Source organism: Diabrotica undecimpunctata, chromosome 5 (assembly GCF_040954645.1).
Source record: "Diabrotica undecimpunctata isolate CICGRU chromosome 5, icDiaUnde3, whole genome shotgun sequence".
NCBI classification, from domain to species: Eukaryota; Metazoa; Arthropoda; class Insecta; order Coleoptera; family Chrysomelidae; genus Diabrotica; species Diabrotica undecimpunctata.
This window is the reverse complement of record NC_092807.1, coordinates 63,272,854-63,288,913: the sequence shown is the minus strand read 5'-3', so window position 1 is coordinate 63,288,913 and position 16,060 is coordinate 63,272,854. Positions and strand designations below refer to the sequence as shown.

The 16,060-nt window shown below is 31.3% G+C and overlaps 1 protein-coding gene across 4 annotated transcripts in view; it reads right to left on the bottom strand.

The window, feature by feature from the left end:
- LOC140441352 (rifampicin phosphotransferase-like) overlaps positions 1-16,060 on the bottom strand; it is a 112,644-nt gene that overhangs the window by 50,453 nt on the left and 46,131 nt on the right. The gene's annotated exons all lie outside the window — the stretch shown is intronic.

Below are 16,060 nucleotides of genomic sequence, written 5' to 3'. Positions count from 1 at the left end.
TTGATTCTGAAATTCTTCGAAAACTTGGACAAATTTGAATATATCGGATGGAAAATATACTTTTATTGAAATCGGAATTTGTATTCGTGTGATGGTGGTTTAGGTAGAAGCCAATATTTTTTGTGGAATTTGGAAAACACATAAACATAACCTATAATAATGTCTGTAAGGTAACCAAAAAAGTTTTAATTTCCAAATTATTGAAATCTAATGCCAAACATTACTCTACCACATCTGGCTTTAAAAATGTTAGGTCAAACGTCCACCTTAATATACGACCCATTATGTTCAAAATAATGTCATAGTGACCCTTTGGTAATTAAGAATTAATTTAAATTTATTTTTTGGTGCTTAACTTGGTGCCTCAAGGTAAAATATGTCTGAGAATTTTCGTGCTGATAGTAGATGTAACTCACGGTAGATGTTTGTTCTCTTGGTCACCAAATATACTTAAACAGTCCTTTCAGTCTAAAACATCAGATGCAGTGAGTTAAACTGTTAAACTGAAATTACTGGGACCTCAGGTTGGGAAATATCCATCTCCTAAAAATCCTCATTTTATTAATTTAATGGAACTGTGATGAGATTTATCATATACTTATACACCTCCAAAATTAATTGTAGATGTTGCTGCTGAAATTTGAACTTCAGATGAATTTCAAATCTGACCACAGAAGACTTTTAAAGTAATATAATAAGTAAACTTGTAATATTGTTCTGAAGCTATTTTCTTGTGGCATTTTAAATTAATTACCATTTAAATGGGAATAAGCCACAATTAAAGGTTAAAATACGTTTATTGACGTTTCAATTTCTACTTCGGAAATCGTTCTCTTTTTTTTTTTTTTTTTTTTTTTTTTTTGGCTTAGACTTATCGTCATACAGCCAGACACAAAAGGACTAAGACAGTCATCATTATAATTATTTACCTACAACTTTTAAATGCCCTATCAAAATAAAAGACTATTACATCGATATTAGGAGAACAGGGACACACTCTTCTCGCCTAGGGACCCATCAAGGCATATATTTATATAAGACACAACAACACTAGGTCACGGAGAGGAGGAAGTTATACAAATGGTTTAAAACAAAGGTAACAAGATTAACTAAATAATTTTTAGAGAATTATAATGATAATTTGCTGTCTTTTAAAAATTGAATTAAGGAGTTGTAAATATCTACAGAGCCAAGTGAAAATAAATATAGTATATTCCAAGGAGCTGCTATTTTATATTTTAATAAATCATTTATAAGTTTGGATGAGTACACTCTGTTTTTAGAACAACCAAAAAATATATGATCTAAATCACTTTCCTCTCCACAATGCTCACATTTGTCATCATCCAAAACCTTTATTTTAAATAAGTGCTTTGGATAACATGCGTGTCCGAAACGTATTCTAATAATGGAGGTTATGTGCCTCCTGGAAGCTCTAAAAGACTTGTACCAAGGAAATTTGGGAATATCTGGCTGAATTATCGAGTATCTATTTTGGTTCACAAAAGAGTATTCCTTCCACTGGTAGCTCCACTCTCGAAGCAATGTTAACTTGCAAGAAACAATACTGTCAGAAAGCGTTACTTTATGTAGAATACCAGTATCGGATAAAATGCTTTCTTTGGCTAATAAGTCGACATATTCATTATGTTCAAATCCTGCATGTGCTTTAATCCCGAGAAAATGTACATTGATTCCTTTAGTTAAAAGAGTTTGAATAATATGTTTAATTCTACAAATGTATGGGCAGTCTTGTAAGTTAGGTGGTCCATATTTACCAATGGATTTTAACACTGCTAAGGAGTCCGACAGAATTAGAATATGGGCAAACTCAACTTCAGCTACATATAATAAAGCTTCATATATTGCAATAGCCTCTGCTGTATAAATCGAAGTTTCCGGGTTCAGTTTGAATTTCTTTTCTATATGTTCCGATGGTATAAAAAAAAGCGCATCCGGTTCCATCTGGAGATTTAGACGCATCTGTATATAGAGTTATTGCCTCTTTGTATTTGCTTGTTAAAGATAGAACAATATTTTTATTTAAATATATATTTTCACTATAATTTGGTACAATAATATCTGTATGTAAAAAGAAAGAAGAGTAATTTTTGAATATATAGTTCGTTCTATCTATATTTTTTAAAAGTGCTATATTTTGATTATACGCTTCGCAAAGTAAGGGAGATTTCTTTTTTTGCCAATATTTATTTGTCAGGTCATGGCAATTCAAAGTGACTATCTTTTCGTATAGAGATGAGTTCAGTAAGTATACTTTCATTAAATATTTTTTGGACAAAAACCTTCGTCTTATATTTAAAGGAGGTTCTAAGGCTTCCAAATATAAAGCTTGTACTGGAGTGGATCTCATGGCTCCTAAACATATTCGTAAGGCTGAGTTCTGTAAAACGTTGATTTTGTTTAGTAGTACATTACTTGCTGATCCATACAAAACACTTCCGTAATCCAAAATAGATCGTATGTAAGCTTTGTAAAATAATAAACTTACTTCAACATCCGATCCCCACCAAGTTTTATTAATTGATTTAAGAAAGTTTAATCCCTTATTGCATCTGTTCAACATGTCATCAATATGTAACTTCCAGGTCAATTTCTGGTCGAGTATCATTCCCAGATATTTAATTGTGTTTTTAAGGGAAAATTGGTGCCCACCTAAATTTATTGTACTAGCATTAGGAAAGTTATGTCTGGTAAATAAACAAACTTGTGATTTAATGCAGGATAATTCGAAACCATTTTCTATAAACCATTTTTTATGGAATCCGTACACTTCATTCGGGTTTTCAATGGATTGCTGATATTTTTTGTGTTCTGTATACAAACAGAAATCATCAGCATATTGTACAATATTAAATGCAATATTAGTAATAGTGATGTTGTGTAGATCTGCTGTGTAAATGTTAAACAAAATAGGACTCAAAACGGAGCCCTGAGGTAATCCTTTGTTATTAAGTCTAGGTCCTATAAGAGTATGATTGTCTTTTAAATAAATTATCCTATTTGTGTACAAGTTCACAACGTTAGAAGCAAACTGCGCTGGAATATGAAAAAATTTAATCATTTTTTCTTGGAGAATTGTAAGAGATACCGAGTCGTAAGCACCTTCGATGTCTAAAAATAAAGCAGGTACATACCTGTTCCTGGAAAAACTATTCTGAATGTCTACAACAAGTGTTGTTAAGGAATCTAAGGTTCCATAACCTTTCTTAAAGCCATGTTGGTTAGCGGGTAAGGGACTTTGATCCCTTAGCCACCAATCTAACCTAATTTTAATCATCCGTTCAAGAGTCTTCAATATACATAATAATAATGATATAGGTCGGTAAGCTTCAGCTAATTTAGGGTTTTTTCCCGGTTTGGGAATAGGGACAACTATAATACGCTTAAAATCGATTATGCCTTTACCCTCAATAATTATCTGGTTAAATATATTCAAAAGTAATTCTTTTGCGTTATCTGGCAAATTTTGTATCATAGGATATTTGACTGCATCATATCCTGGTGAGGTACTGACGCGATTATCAAGGGCAAACTCTAATTCAGCTCTTGAAAAAGGTGTTAAGAGAAAATGATTCTGATCAGATGAGAGAGTTTCAGATAGTATTACATCTATCTGGTTATTTACGTAAGGTGGAGCTATTTTCTCAAAAAAGTCGTCTACCCATGTGTTATTTAGAGGCAGTGAAAAGTTAACTTTTTTCCTGTTCATTTTCCTTGCTTGGTTCCAAATAAGACTAGATGAAGTTTGTTTATTTAATTTTGAACACCATTCAACCCAACTTTGTTTGGCCTTCAATTTCAGGAATTTTTTGACACGAGCATTCACTTCTTTGCATTTACAAAAATTTTCAAGAGAAGGATTTTTTTTGTAGTTTACTAATGCTTTCTTTCTTTCCGAAACGGATTCATCACATTCCGAATCCCACCACGGAGCGGGAGTACGTTTACATTTAAATGATTTATATTGACAAATTGATTGTTTAGAAGCTTCATTAATACAGTCAATAAGGAAATTATATTTTTCTTGCGTGTCTGAGTAGGCGTGAGGGTTGTTAGTTAATAAGGTTTCAATAAACTGAGAGTATAATGACCAATTGGCTTTTTTAATGTTCCACTTACTGCTGGGATAAATGATATTCGCATCAGTTCCCAAGATATCGATTACAACCCTTATAACGAAGTGATTTGATCCCAAAGTATCAGTATCTACAGACCACGAAATTTTATCAAAGAGAGAAGGTGAGCAAAATGTGACATCAATCATGGAATCTGTGTTTCCTGGTCTCGTTTGGCAAGTTGGTTGTCCATTATTCATTACCACATAATCTAGATTCTGAATTGTCTCCACAATTTGATGGCCTGTTTTATCATTTTTAGATGAGCCCCACAGAGAATTATGTGCGTTCATATCTCCTCCAATGATACAAGGGTGTTTTAATTGAGAAAATAACTTATCCCAATCTTCGGTGTTAGTTTTAGCTTTCGGACACCTATATACAGAGAGTAAAGTTAAATGACTTTTGTTATAGTTGATTTTAATACCACAAGCAAGCAATTCTTTATTATAATTTTTTTTAATTTTTATGTTTTCAAAGGGAATACCAGTTTTAATTAAAATAGCAACTCCGGAATAGCCGTCATCCCGATCTTCGCGAATTACATTATAACCTCTATAACTATAAACAACATCCCGTTTAAACCAGGTTTCACTTATTAAAGCTATATCAATATCTTCGGTTATTAAAAAGTTGAGAAGGCTGTTTTTGTTAGCAACAGCTGATCGAGCATTCCATTGTATTATTTTTAGTTTAGCTTTGAAAGTAATTAGATTAGTTATTTTTTAAAAATATTATCTAGAACATTATTAATACCTTTGGCTAACATATTAATATCAAGTGATTTTGCCTGTTCTAAACAATTAATATTTTGAATAAAATCTGAGAAAAGAATTACTAAAGAATCTACTAATTTATTTTTATCATTGTCTACAGTTGAAAAACTTTCCTTGTTTAAGGGTGGTAAAGGTTGAGATGGTCCAAATCTGAAAGGGATGTGAGGAGATGTAGGATATTCGGAAGTTGGAGATGATACTTTTCTTTTTTTATTTTCTCTATAATCAGTGCTTGATTTACTACAACTTGGTTGACTAATATTTTTGGTTTTCTGTAAATGAGGCCTCAATAGGTTGGAATAAGCAGGTTTATTAACTTCAGATGTGTTAGTTAATTTTGGAAATTCTCTATCTGAATTTGACAATATTTCAAATCTGTTATTACAAATAAGACCAGAAAAAGAAGAATCGTTTAAATTTTTGGCCTCCAAATATGAAATTTTATGTTCAATCATGATATTTTTTATTTTTTTTGTTGATGTTCGAAAAAAGGACAATTTTTAGAAATCGATATATGCTTATCACTTTTACAGTGTATGCAATACATTTTTTTTTCATCACATGTATGTGTATCAGTTTTAGTTTCTCCACATCGTATGCAGTATTCCTGTGTACCTTTACATTGTCTAGAAATGTGTCAAAATTTGAGGCATTTATAACATTGTGTAACTTTACCTAACAATTTTTCAACTTGAAAATATACATAATTAATTACAACATAGTTTGGTAAACAATTGCCTTCAAATGTAATTATAACATTACGTCTAGGTACATATTCTGTATTTCCATCCTTTTCTATTTTCCTGTGCATTCTTTTAATATCAATAATTTGTGAACTAGAGGTCATATATTTTTTCAAATATTCAATGTTATATTTGGTATCGACATCACGTATCAGCCCTTTGATTTCTAAGGGGTGATTGGGAATATACGCCTTTAAATTATCGTCTTTTAAATGACTATTAGTGACTAATTTATTTGCATCCAAAATAGATTTGAGGATTACTTTAACACGGTTTCTTCCTATACTTTTAATTTCCTTAATATTGTTGATCTTTAATTTTTGATGTAAAATATCACCCACAACCATAGGGTGCAATCGACCTATATTCTGATCATTGGTCTTTTCAATATATACACAACAATTTTGAAAATCGTAATTACTAGAATAAATATTAAAAAGTTTTACTTCCCTTGTAGCAGGAGAAACGGTGGTATTAATTCCTGTATCCATATCTTGTTCACTAACACTAACAACTTCAGAAGTATTTAGTTCGCGCATTGGCGTCTTATTGGTATTCTCCCCCATCAGGGGAGAATATTTTCACTTTTTTATCACTATTTTACTATAATATGTAAATATTTTTAAACACGACGAAATTAAAGTATTCTAATTGTCACAAAAACTGGGAGCTTAATGACTTTATCAATAAACACGTCTACCCGATATCAATGTATCGCTTCGACTGAAATCGTTCTCAAAATACAAACATTAGTAAATTAAACAAATTTTGTTTAATTTACTAATGTTTGTATTTTGAGAACGATTTCCGAAGTGGAAATTGAAACGTCAATAAACGTATTTTAACCTTTAATTGTGGCTTATTCCCATTTAAATAGTAATTAATTATTTGTAAGTAAACAATTAAAAATTATTATAATTTTTAAAAAACATTTGAGACCTTATAAAGAGAATCAGACCAAAAAAAAAATTCTAAGTATTGACAAAGCACCAGTACAGTCATTTTAAAATGACCTTTGTTCTCTCAAATGGGATAAACAAATATAATTGTTTAAAAATTACTTGACCGATTGTACCCATCTTTCGAAAATTTAGAAACTACATAAAAACTCACATTATGAAATGTGTTTTAAATGTTTTTATTGTTTATTTTAACAATTGAAAAACATGTTTTACTTTTGGGTTGAATTTGCAATAACTTTTTTGTTTATAAACATTTTTTAATTTAGAAAATCTCATTTTAAAGAGCAAGTATTTTCAAGAAAGTCGTTTGTTGAACGTCTTTATCTAGAATACCTAGTTTTTTTTACAATATTGAAATGAATAAAAAAAAAAAAAAAAAAAGTCGTTTTTCTTTGCTTAAATGTCATGACTCAGTGAAAGTTTTGATAACCATGGAATAATACGTCTTTTCTATTGACTTCCCCAGATGTTCGAGTTAAAAAATAGCACCCAGTAATTTTTCGATCCTTTAAGTGATGTTTCGGCTTCGTTTCATGAGGTAATAAGCTACAAACTTATAATTTAATTTAATTATTTCTTTGAATATAAAAAAAAATAATAACAAGTAGTGTTTTTTGTTGATGTGGATAAGTGACTTAATTGATGTATACAGTTGTATAATTGTTGTATTAAAATTTATTTAATATTAAGCCATATCCCTAACTTATGCCTCGCAGTTTATATTCCTCCAAATTATAGCTTAACTGCGCACGAACTGGTTGACCTCCTATACCAACCAATTTCCTTCACCTTCTTTGTTGCAGATTTCAATGTCCACAATAATATAATTTGAAGCTCTGAAGAACCCGCGACCGAGGAAAAACTAACGAAAGTGTACTAAATATTGCCGATACATGTGTGATAATTAATAATTCTAAAATTCATTTAAATGTTACTATCCAAGAATTTTTCCTAAGCTCACATGAAAGATAGATGACTATCTTTATGATATGAATCATTTTCCTGTTTTAATATCTAAAAACTCTGAAGCAAATCCAACAAATACGATAGACAGGATAATTATAATTATTAAAAATCATTCTGGGTCTAGTCTAGTCAAAATACCGTTGATTGAGTAACCCTATTCAATCAACGAAAATACTTAAAATTTACAATTTAATACTTACAAAGGAGTCTTGATACAGTCAAGCTTTTTAACGATAGCAAGTGTCTGGGAAAGTATATAGTAGCTTTTAATACATTTTTTAAAAATGCACCCATTGATATCGTGTCGAAAATTCCATGTAATACAGTAGACAAAGACAGTCAGTCAATTATTACAGATCATAAAAATTTCTTTCAGTTGTACCCATTTACTGGGCAGGAACTGATCGAACTCCTGCATAGTAAACTTAAAAACAAATCCTCTAGTGGTTTTGACGAGATACCTGCATTTTTGGTGAAAAAGGTTTTTACTTTTATAATCAATCCTTTAACTTATCTCACCAATTTGTCTTTTTGCAATGGGGATTTTCCTAATTACTTAAAGAGAGGCAAAGTAGTTCCCATTTTTAAAAAAGGAGATCCAAAACTGGTCAGCAATTATAGACCTTTAACAATTCCCAGTATATTTTCAAAGGTATTTGAGTATGGATATTTAAAGAGATTAAATGGCTATCTAAAATTTAATACTCCACGTTTCGGCACCCATTTTGGAGCCATTATCAAGAGGGATACGGTTCCGTTCGAGTTCGGGTCTCAATCTACCTACCGTGTTCTGTAAAAATACAAAAACCGTCAAGCGGCACTGAGGTCTTAATCTGCCTAATCCTCAGTGCGTCACTCGACACTCGAAAAAAAAAAAACAGATGGTAAAAAGAGAAAAATCAAAGAAGCGGCTCTAATTACGCTAAATGAGACCAATTGCGTACCAAATTTCTCGGCAGAATGCAATGGGATCTAGTTACCCATATTAAAAGAGCCACTCAATAAAAAAAATACCATCATTAGTAAGTCAATAACATATCGAGAATACATCATTTATCTTTTTAAATAACATACAAATAAATGAGGAACAGCGAAAGATATGGGTTGATGCAATAAATTCTACAAGGAAAAGTTAAAGAAAAAAGAGGACCAGGAGGGCGAAGGATTTCCTGGCTGAAAAATATACGTATGTGGTTCAACAGAACAACCACAAATCTTTTTAGAGCAACAGTTTGCAAAATACAGATTGCCGTGATGGTCGCCAACATTTGAAACGGATAGGCACTACAAGAAGAAGAAGATACATCTAGAATTAGAGTTTGGTGTTTATTGAGAGTAAACTAAATGTAACACCAAATACTTACCATGTCGGGATAGTATTATGAGGTTTTCTTCCTGGTTTTTCCTTATGATTTACTATGGAATCACTAACAAGAGAATTTTACTGTCGTCATTGCATCTGGTTGCCTTTTTAAAGACGAATAACATACTATGATTTTTGTGACGGGTATTCCCATCAAAAAAATCATAGTAGGTTATTAATAAGAGCGATTCTGCTGGCTTAAGGTTCAAGCTAGCAGAATTCAGAAAAAAAACTTTTTGCCGATGGCATATTTTTTTTACCCATTTTTCACTAATTTATTACCACCCTAATAATTTTTCATCCCAAAACCACCCTTAAGGGGAGCGATTTTGCGGGCTTACGGTTAAAACTAGTAGAATTCCAAAAATAATATTTATGATATACCACAGTGCTCTGCTAGGTTTTTATGAATTTATTACCACACTAGTAATTATTCACCCCTCAACTACTCCTTATGAGAAATCAATAATTCTGTTGGCTTAATATTTAAGGTGATAAAATATCTATTTTTACAATTTTACTGTACTCTTCTTGTAACTGAAAGTATAAATTGCTAAAATAAGTATAAGTGGTATTATATATATATATATATATATATATATATATATATATATATATATATATATATATATATATATATATATATGTATATAATAAATAAATTAGTGAAAAATGGGTGAACAAATTTTACGTAGATTAAAATGGATTCCGCTTATTTGTCCCCACTAGCTTAAGGGTCCTTTAATTATGATTCTCACTTATTTAATTAAATTCTTCCTCATGCTTTAAAGTTTGGTTATATCATTGCATTGGTAAGGTGCATTGTCTTGGGTCTGGTTAAAATTAGTATTGTTTATACAATTATTAAGACTCCTCCTAACATTGCGGACTCTGCATTAAGGCTTTGACCATACATAACGGACGATTTATGGACTCAATATACGGAGTCCGTAATGTTTTTCATGTATTTCTTTTAACTGATTGTTATTTTCTACCCAAGTTTTGTTGAATTAGAAACTAGAGACCTCTACCTACTGGACAAATCTATTACAAAAATTGTGGGTTTTATAGAATAGCTGCAAATCTTAAAACAAAATGAGTCCGTAATGTCGCTTTTAATTCAGCCATTTGCCGTGGAGGGCGCTTTTATGAGTATACTGAATGTGTATATCACTCATGTGTTAAACCATATTGCCATATTATAGACTCGACTTAGGTGGCAACACTGTTGTTCAACTATTGAATCATTTTATCTGGCTCAAATTGCAGAGTAAGCTTTTTGCGTTCATCTGGTGATGTTATCGTTAATTTTTATGTGTTGAAAAATGTATTGGTATACTGTGTGTAAATTAAATATAATAAACGAAGATATTTTGTTTCACAGAAATGACCCACACTGAAATTTTCATAAAACAACACGTATTTCTATTTATATACTCGTGTAGAATAAGCTATTTATTTTTTAATCAATTGAAAAGTTATATCGAGATTACATTTTTGAAAGGACGCAATTTAATTTTTTTGATGTGTGTGGGTTGTCAGTATAAACTTAAGTTCAAGTTTGTGGAGTCACAACCCTTGTTCCTCGGCCGTCATCTTGGAAAAAGAGAGGCAAAGGATTTTAGCGCTGTATCTCGTAAATTAGCAACTCTACAGAAAAGTTTGTCAATCATTATTTGAGGCGCTCCGAGGAAAAAGGGCGAATACGCCAGTTACAGTTTTTTTTTAATGCAATGGATAGCCTGATCATTATTCGAACAATGTACCACCATAACATGGTTTATTCGTCCTTTCTATTCAGAACTATAATAGGTTGACTTAACGGAAGCAAACTGTATGAATCTTAAAAAGTATGGTAAATGTTCCGTGGAACAACGGCGAATACGCCACCGCTACGTCGGTACACAGCTAGCCCTCCCACTTCTGTCTTGCCAAATTTCCGAATAAAATTTCCGTGATTTCCGTCTTATTTTTACCGTTTTAAGCTACAGTGTCGTTTTGCTTGTCAAAACAAGTAGTTTTTATTTTGATTAGTTTGAATAGTTTGAGTTACTTTACTAATAAAGTTAAAATTTTACTGCTACAATGTCAGAAAGCGAGTTTACAGAAGACCAAAACAAAGGCTACACTAGAAAAAGGTCGAAAACTGAAGACACGTGGCAAAAGAATGTGAATAAAGTTAAAAGAAACTCAGGTGAAGAATACAGCACCATTAAAAACAGAAAACTTGTGCCTAAGCGGACTGTGGGAAGTCCCTGTTCCTGTGGATGTTTTGAGAAAGTAGGTTTGGAGAAAATTAGTATAATTTTTAAAAACTTTTGGGAATTATCTGAGTATAACCTACAAAACACTTACTTATCTAAAAGAGTGAAATCTGTTTCTGTCAACCGTTGTCGCATTAAAAATCGACCTAGTCGAAAGTTATGTAGTATTGAGTACAGTGTACTTTTTGAAAGCAATGAATTTAAAATCTGCAGAAAAGCATTCTATGCGATTCATGGTGTCACTGAAAAGAGGGTTCGAACTGTTTTGAATAAAGTATCCACAAGTGGCACTGTAGAATTGGACAGAAGAGGAAATAAAAATCCAGTTAACAAAGTAAGTGTAGAAATGAAAGAAACTGTAATGTTACATGTAAATAGTTTACCCAAATGTTCAAGCCATTACAGCAGAGCAAAAAGCCCTTACCGAAAGTACCTTTCCACAGACTTAAACATAAACAAGTTGTATGACCTGTACTGTGAGTGGATGACAGAAAATCACCCTTTAATTGAACATGTCAGCTCACGGTTCTATCGTGACACATTTAATAAAAAATTCAATATTGGTTTCAACCCTCCTAAGTCGGATACTTGTAATTTTTGTGACAAAACAGATATGGAACTTTTAAATTGTGATGATTTACAACGTAACCAATTACAAGTTGCCAAGGAACTTCATTTAAGACGAGCCAAAGCAGTTCAAAAAATACTTAAAAGTTATAAAAGTAATAATGAAGACTCAGTTTCAGCAATTTGTATAGATCTGCAGCAAACTCTCCCTACCCCTAAACTGACGACATCTGTACAGTATTACAAAAGGAAGCTTTGGACCTACAATTTTGCAGTCCATGATGTTAAATCTGGAAAATGTGTTATGTACATGTGGAATGAAAGTACTGGAGGTCGTGGTTCATGTGAAATAGCAAGCTGCTTGTCCCATTACTTTGATTCTATGGATCATCAAGTCAAAAAAGTTGTGCTATTTAGTGACAATTGTGGCAACCAGAACAAAAATATGAACATTGTTTTAGCTTGTTTAAAAAAAATTCATGAATTAAAGTTTGATTTCATAGAACATTACTTTATGATTCCTGGACATTCATATTTACCTTGTGACAGGGATTTTGGTCACATTGAGTTAAGGCTTCGAAATATTGATGTTTATTCTGAAGACCACTATATTGACTTGATTCGTTCATCAAGGAAGGTCAGACCATTCAAAGTAGTAAAAATGACATCATCAATGTTTTTTGATTTCACTGCTCTTCAGAAGTTAATTACAAAAAGAAAATCAACTGCTAGTTTTAAAGATGGTAAAGTATTTCTTTACTCCAAGTTGTTCAAACAAGGGTTTTCCATACAACCAACGTACCAAAATGTTTTGTCCGAACAAGTTGTTTTGCAGAAAGGAAAAGTAGGAGAATATCAACGCCATTTGTTTGATTTATCTGCCGCAGTTTTGTCTCCTAAATACCAACAGCCTATAAAACTTTCAGAGGAAAAAATAAAAGACATCAAGTCACTTCTTCCATACATACCACTTCATCATAGGAGTTTCTTTGATGAGCTGATCTCTCTCCAAGAATCACAACTGGAGAAAGTCAGGATGATGTTATGGATTTTTGCTTGAATTAATAATTTATTGTTTGGTGTTTTTTTAGTTTTTGATTTATCTTAAACAGAACAATTTTTAATTAAAAAATGTTTTTCATATCATATCCTTCGAATAAAACTTTTTTCAATATCCTGAATTATAATTTTGGTTTAGATGGGGTGATCTTATTTGCTTAACAAGCAAAACTTTTTATAAAAAAAATAGTTTTTACCTAACCGCATTACAAAATTTTGATGACGTGTATATTCGCCCTTATTGAATTAAAAACACTTTTTCAACTTTAATCGCGTTTTTCTCAAAATGCCCATTTGGCGTATTCGCCGTTTGTCCACGGAGCGCCTCATTTGTAGTAAATTAAATTTTCTACATCTTTATTTTTATTACTTTTTATCGTAAAATAAAAAATAAAAAAGTTATAAACCAAAAAAACTAAAAAATTTTTAAAAAATTTTCTATTGGGCCTTAAAATTTTTTCTGGTGATTTTACAATAAAACAATAAATTTTAAAAAAATATTTTTTTATGGTGTAGCTGTGTAACTTTTGTAAACGGGTTCCGTTAATAAATAAATAAATAAAATGATATTAAAGCAATATTATAGAGGGTTTTTCATAGAGTAATTTTCACAACAAATTTGTTTAATTTCATTCATTTTCTAGTGTTTGCAGCGCTCTAATGTTGATTGGGTTCTTGAATACTCGACATCTTGAAATAAGGAATGTAAAGGGTTTTTGCGCTGTATTTCGTAAACTAGTAATACGGTAGAAAATTTTATTAAACAGTATTTATAGCAAATTAAATTGTCTACAACTTTATTCGTATAACTTTTAATCGAAAAATGGAAAATAAACAAGTTATAAACAAAAATAACTAAAATCTTTTAACAATTCTTTTGGGACTTATAACTTTTTTCTGGTTATTTTAAAATAACATGACATTAAATCGACCTTAATCTTAGTTTTTCTATAATACATTTTTTTATTCATATAATTCATTATTTTTTTAACATTCCTATGGCCTCTCTCTCTCTAATCTTCATCTCTTGGAGGGAGTGTATTGGTCATCATGATTCCTATGGTATCATTAGTTTATTATCGACCTTTCTCCCAACCACCTATGAGGTAGAGTCTGGAATTTTTTGAAAAAATTTCTTTTTAGCCTTATAAATTTTTTTGGTCATTTTGCAGTAAAAGACATCAGAGCACTATTATAGACGGTTTTTAACGAATAATTTTTACTGTTAATGTGTTTAATTTCATTAATTTCTTTCGGTTTACAGCACTCGGAAGTTGACCGGGTTCTTGAGTACTCATAAGAATATGATAAAAATGAACCATTAGACTTAGTTGCCTGTTATATATTTTTTTATTCATATCTTTCTAAATCAATTTATCATTTTCTTAAAAGTTAATTTTATATTGTTATTGGATTATCGACCCTTTTTGCCAACAAAAAACTTTCTCCGTCTCATGCGCTTGCGTCGCACCAAAAAGCACCAATCGACAGAGATAACGTTTAATAAGAGTACTGTACCAACATTATCCCAAGATCAATTTCTTGGTAATGTAGAGAACCAAACAAACCTAATAGACCTTCACAAAACTGCTCTATCAGAAGGGGTTTTAGTGTCGTCCAGGCAGAATCTGATGCAGATACCGTCATCATCCGTTCTGCGCTTGCTGCATTTCAATCACTTGATTCTATAACTGTCGTAGCAGAGGACATTGCCATTCTTGTCTTGCTGACGGCATTAAGAATTAAGCAGTGTAATGTTGTGTGTCCAAAGTGTCCAATTTTTTTAAACCTTCAAAAGGGTGTAAGTCGCATCAAGTATACTGTCCTTTAAGTTTTATGTATGGCGACGTCATTGCAGAGTTTTGCTGTTTTTCCATGCTTTTTTAAGTTGCCACACAACATCAGCAGCTTACAAGATCGGCAAACTTAGATTCATTACAATTTTACAGAAACACCCTTGGTTAGCTTATGGAACAACATTATTTCTCAATGAGAAAGCCGACCTATCTTTGCTCACTGTCGTTGGCGAACATTTTTTCGTCTTTTTATATAATGGAAACAAAGATGGCTCTCTGACAGCATGAGATACAAACGATTTGCCAAGACAGTGACCAAACATTCATTTAACTTATCGTTGCTTCCGAAAACACAAGATACAGCACGTTTCCAAATTCTTAGAGTTTATCAGCAGAAAAAATTTGGATACCAATCAAAACTTTCAAAACTCCAGCTCCCCAGAACTTCTAAAATAAATTTTCTGTAGATGCAAGGCAAACTGTGGAAGTATGTGTTGTTGCCAAAAAGCAGGCCTCAAATACTCTGAAGTGTGCCTTAATTGTTCTGGTGAAACCTGCAGTAATATCATGGAAATATCAAAATTAATCAAGAGCGTCTAAGAATTCTAAGATGAATTACCCACAATTACGTAAATTTTAACTTCCGTTCTTTTGCAAATATTCCTTTTCGATACTGAATTAGAAACGCAGCCTAGACCATCAAAGGGTCTAATGGGGATACCACTTAAAAACGCGACTTTAAATTTTACCTCATAGACGGTCGGAAAAAAGCAGATAATAAACTAATAATCACAGAACAATGTTAACAAAATAATAAATTGTATAAATAAAAAAATATATATAATAGAAAACTAAGCCTAATGATTCTTTTCGTATTCTTACGAGTATTCAAGAACTTTGGAGTGCTGTAAAATCCAATGAAATTAATGAAATTAAACAAATTCGTAGTAAAAATTATTATTTGAAAAACCGCTTATAATATTGATTTATTGTCATTTTGTTGTAAAATTATCAGAAAAAAGTTATAAGGGCCAAAACAAAATTTGTTCAAAAATTTTTAGTTATTTTTGTTTATAACTTTTTTTATTTTCCATTTTACGATTAAAAGTAATAGTGATAAAGTTGTAGAAAATTTAATTCGCTACAAATAATATCCCACATAATTTTCTCTAGAATTGCTACTTTACGGGATATTTACGTGTTTGTGATATTACAGAAATGAGCATAGTATATTGTGTTAAAAATAAAAATCAAAATATCTAAACCGAGCTGAGGCATTGTGAGTTAAATATAAAATTTTATTTTAATTATAAAATTAAAATTTTTGCTTTTTTCTTGTTTATTTACATGCTCCCAAAACCCAATAACACAATAAAAAAAAATAAAGTTGTTCAGATATTTATTACCAACATTTTGGTACCAAATTTA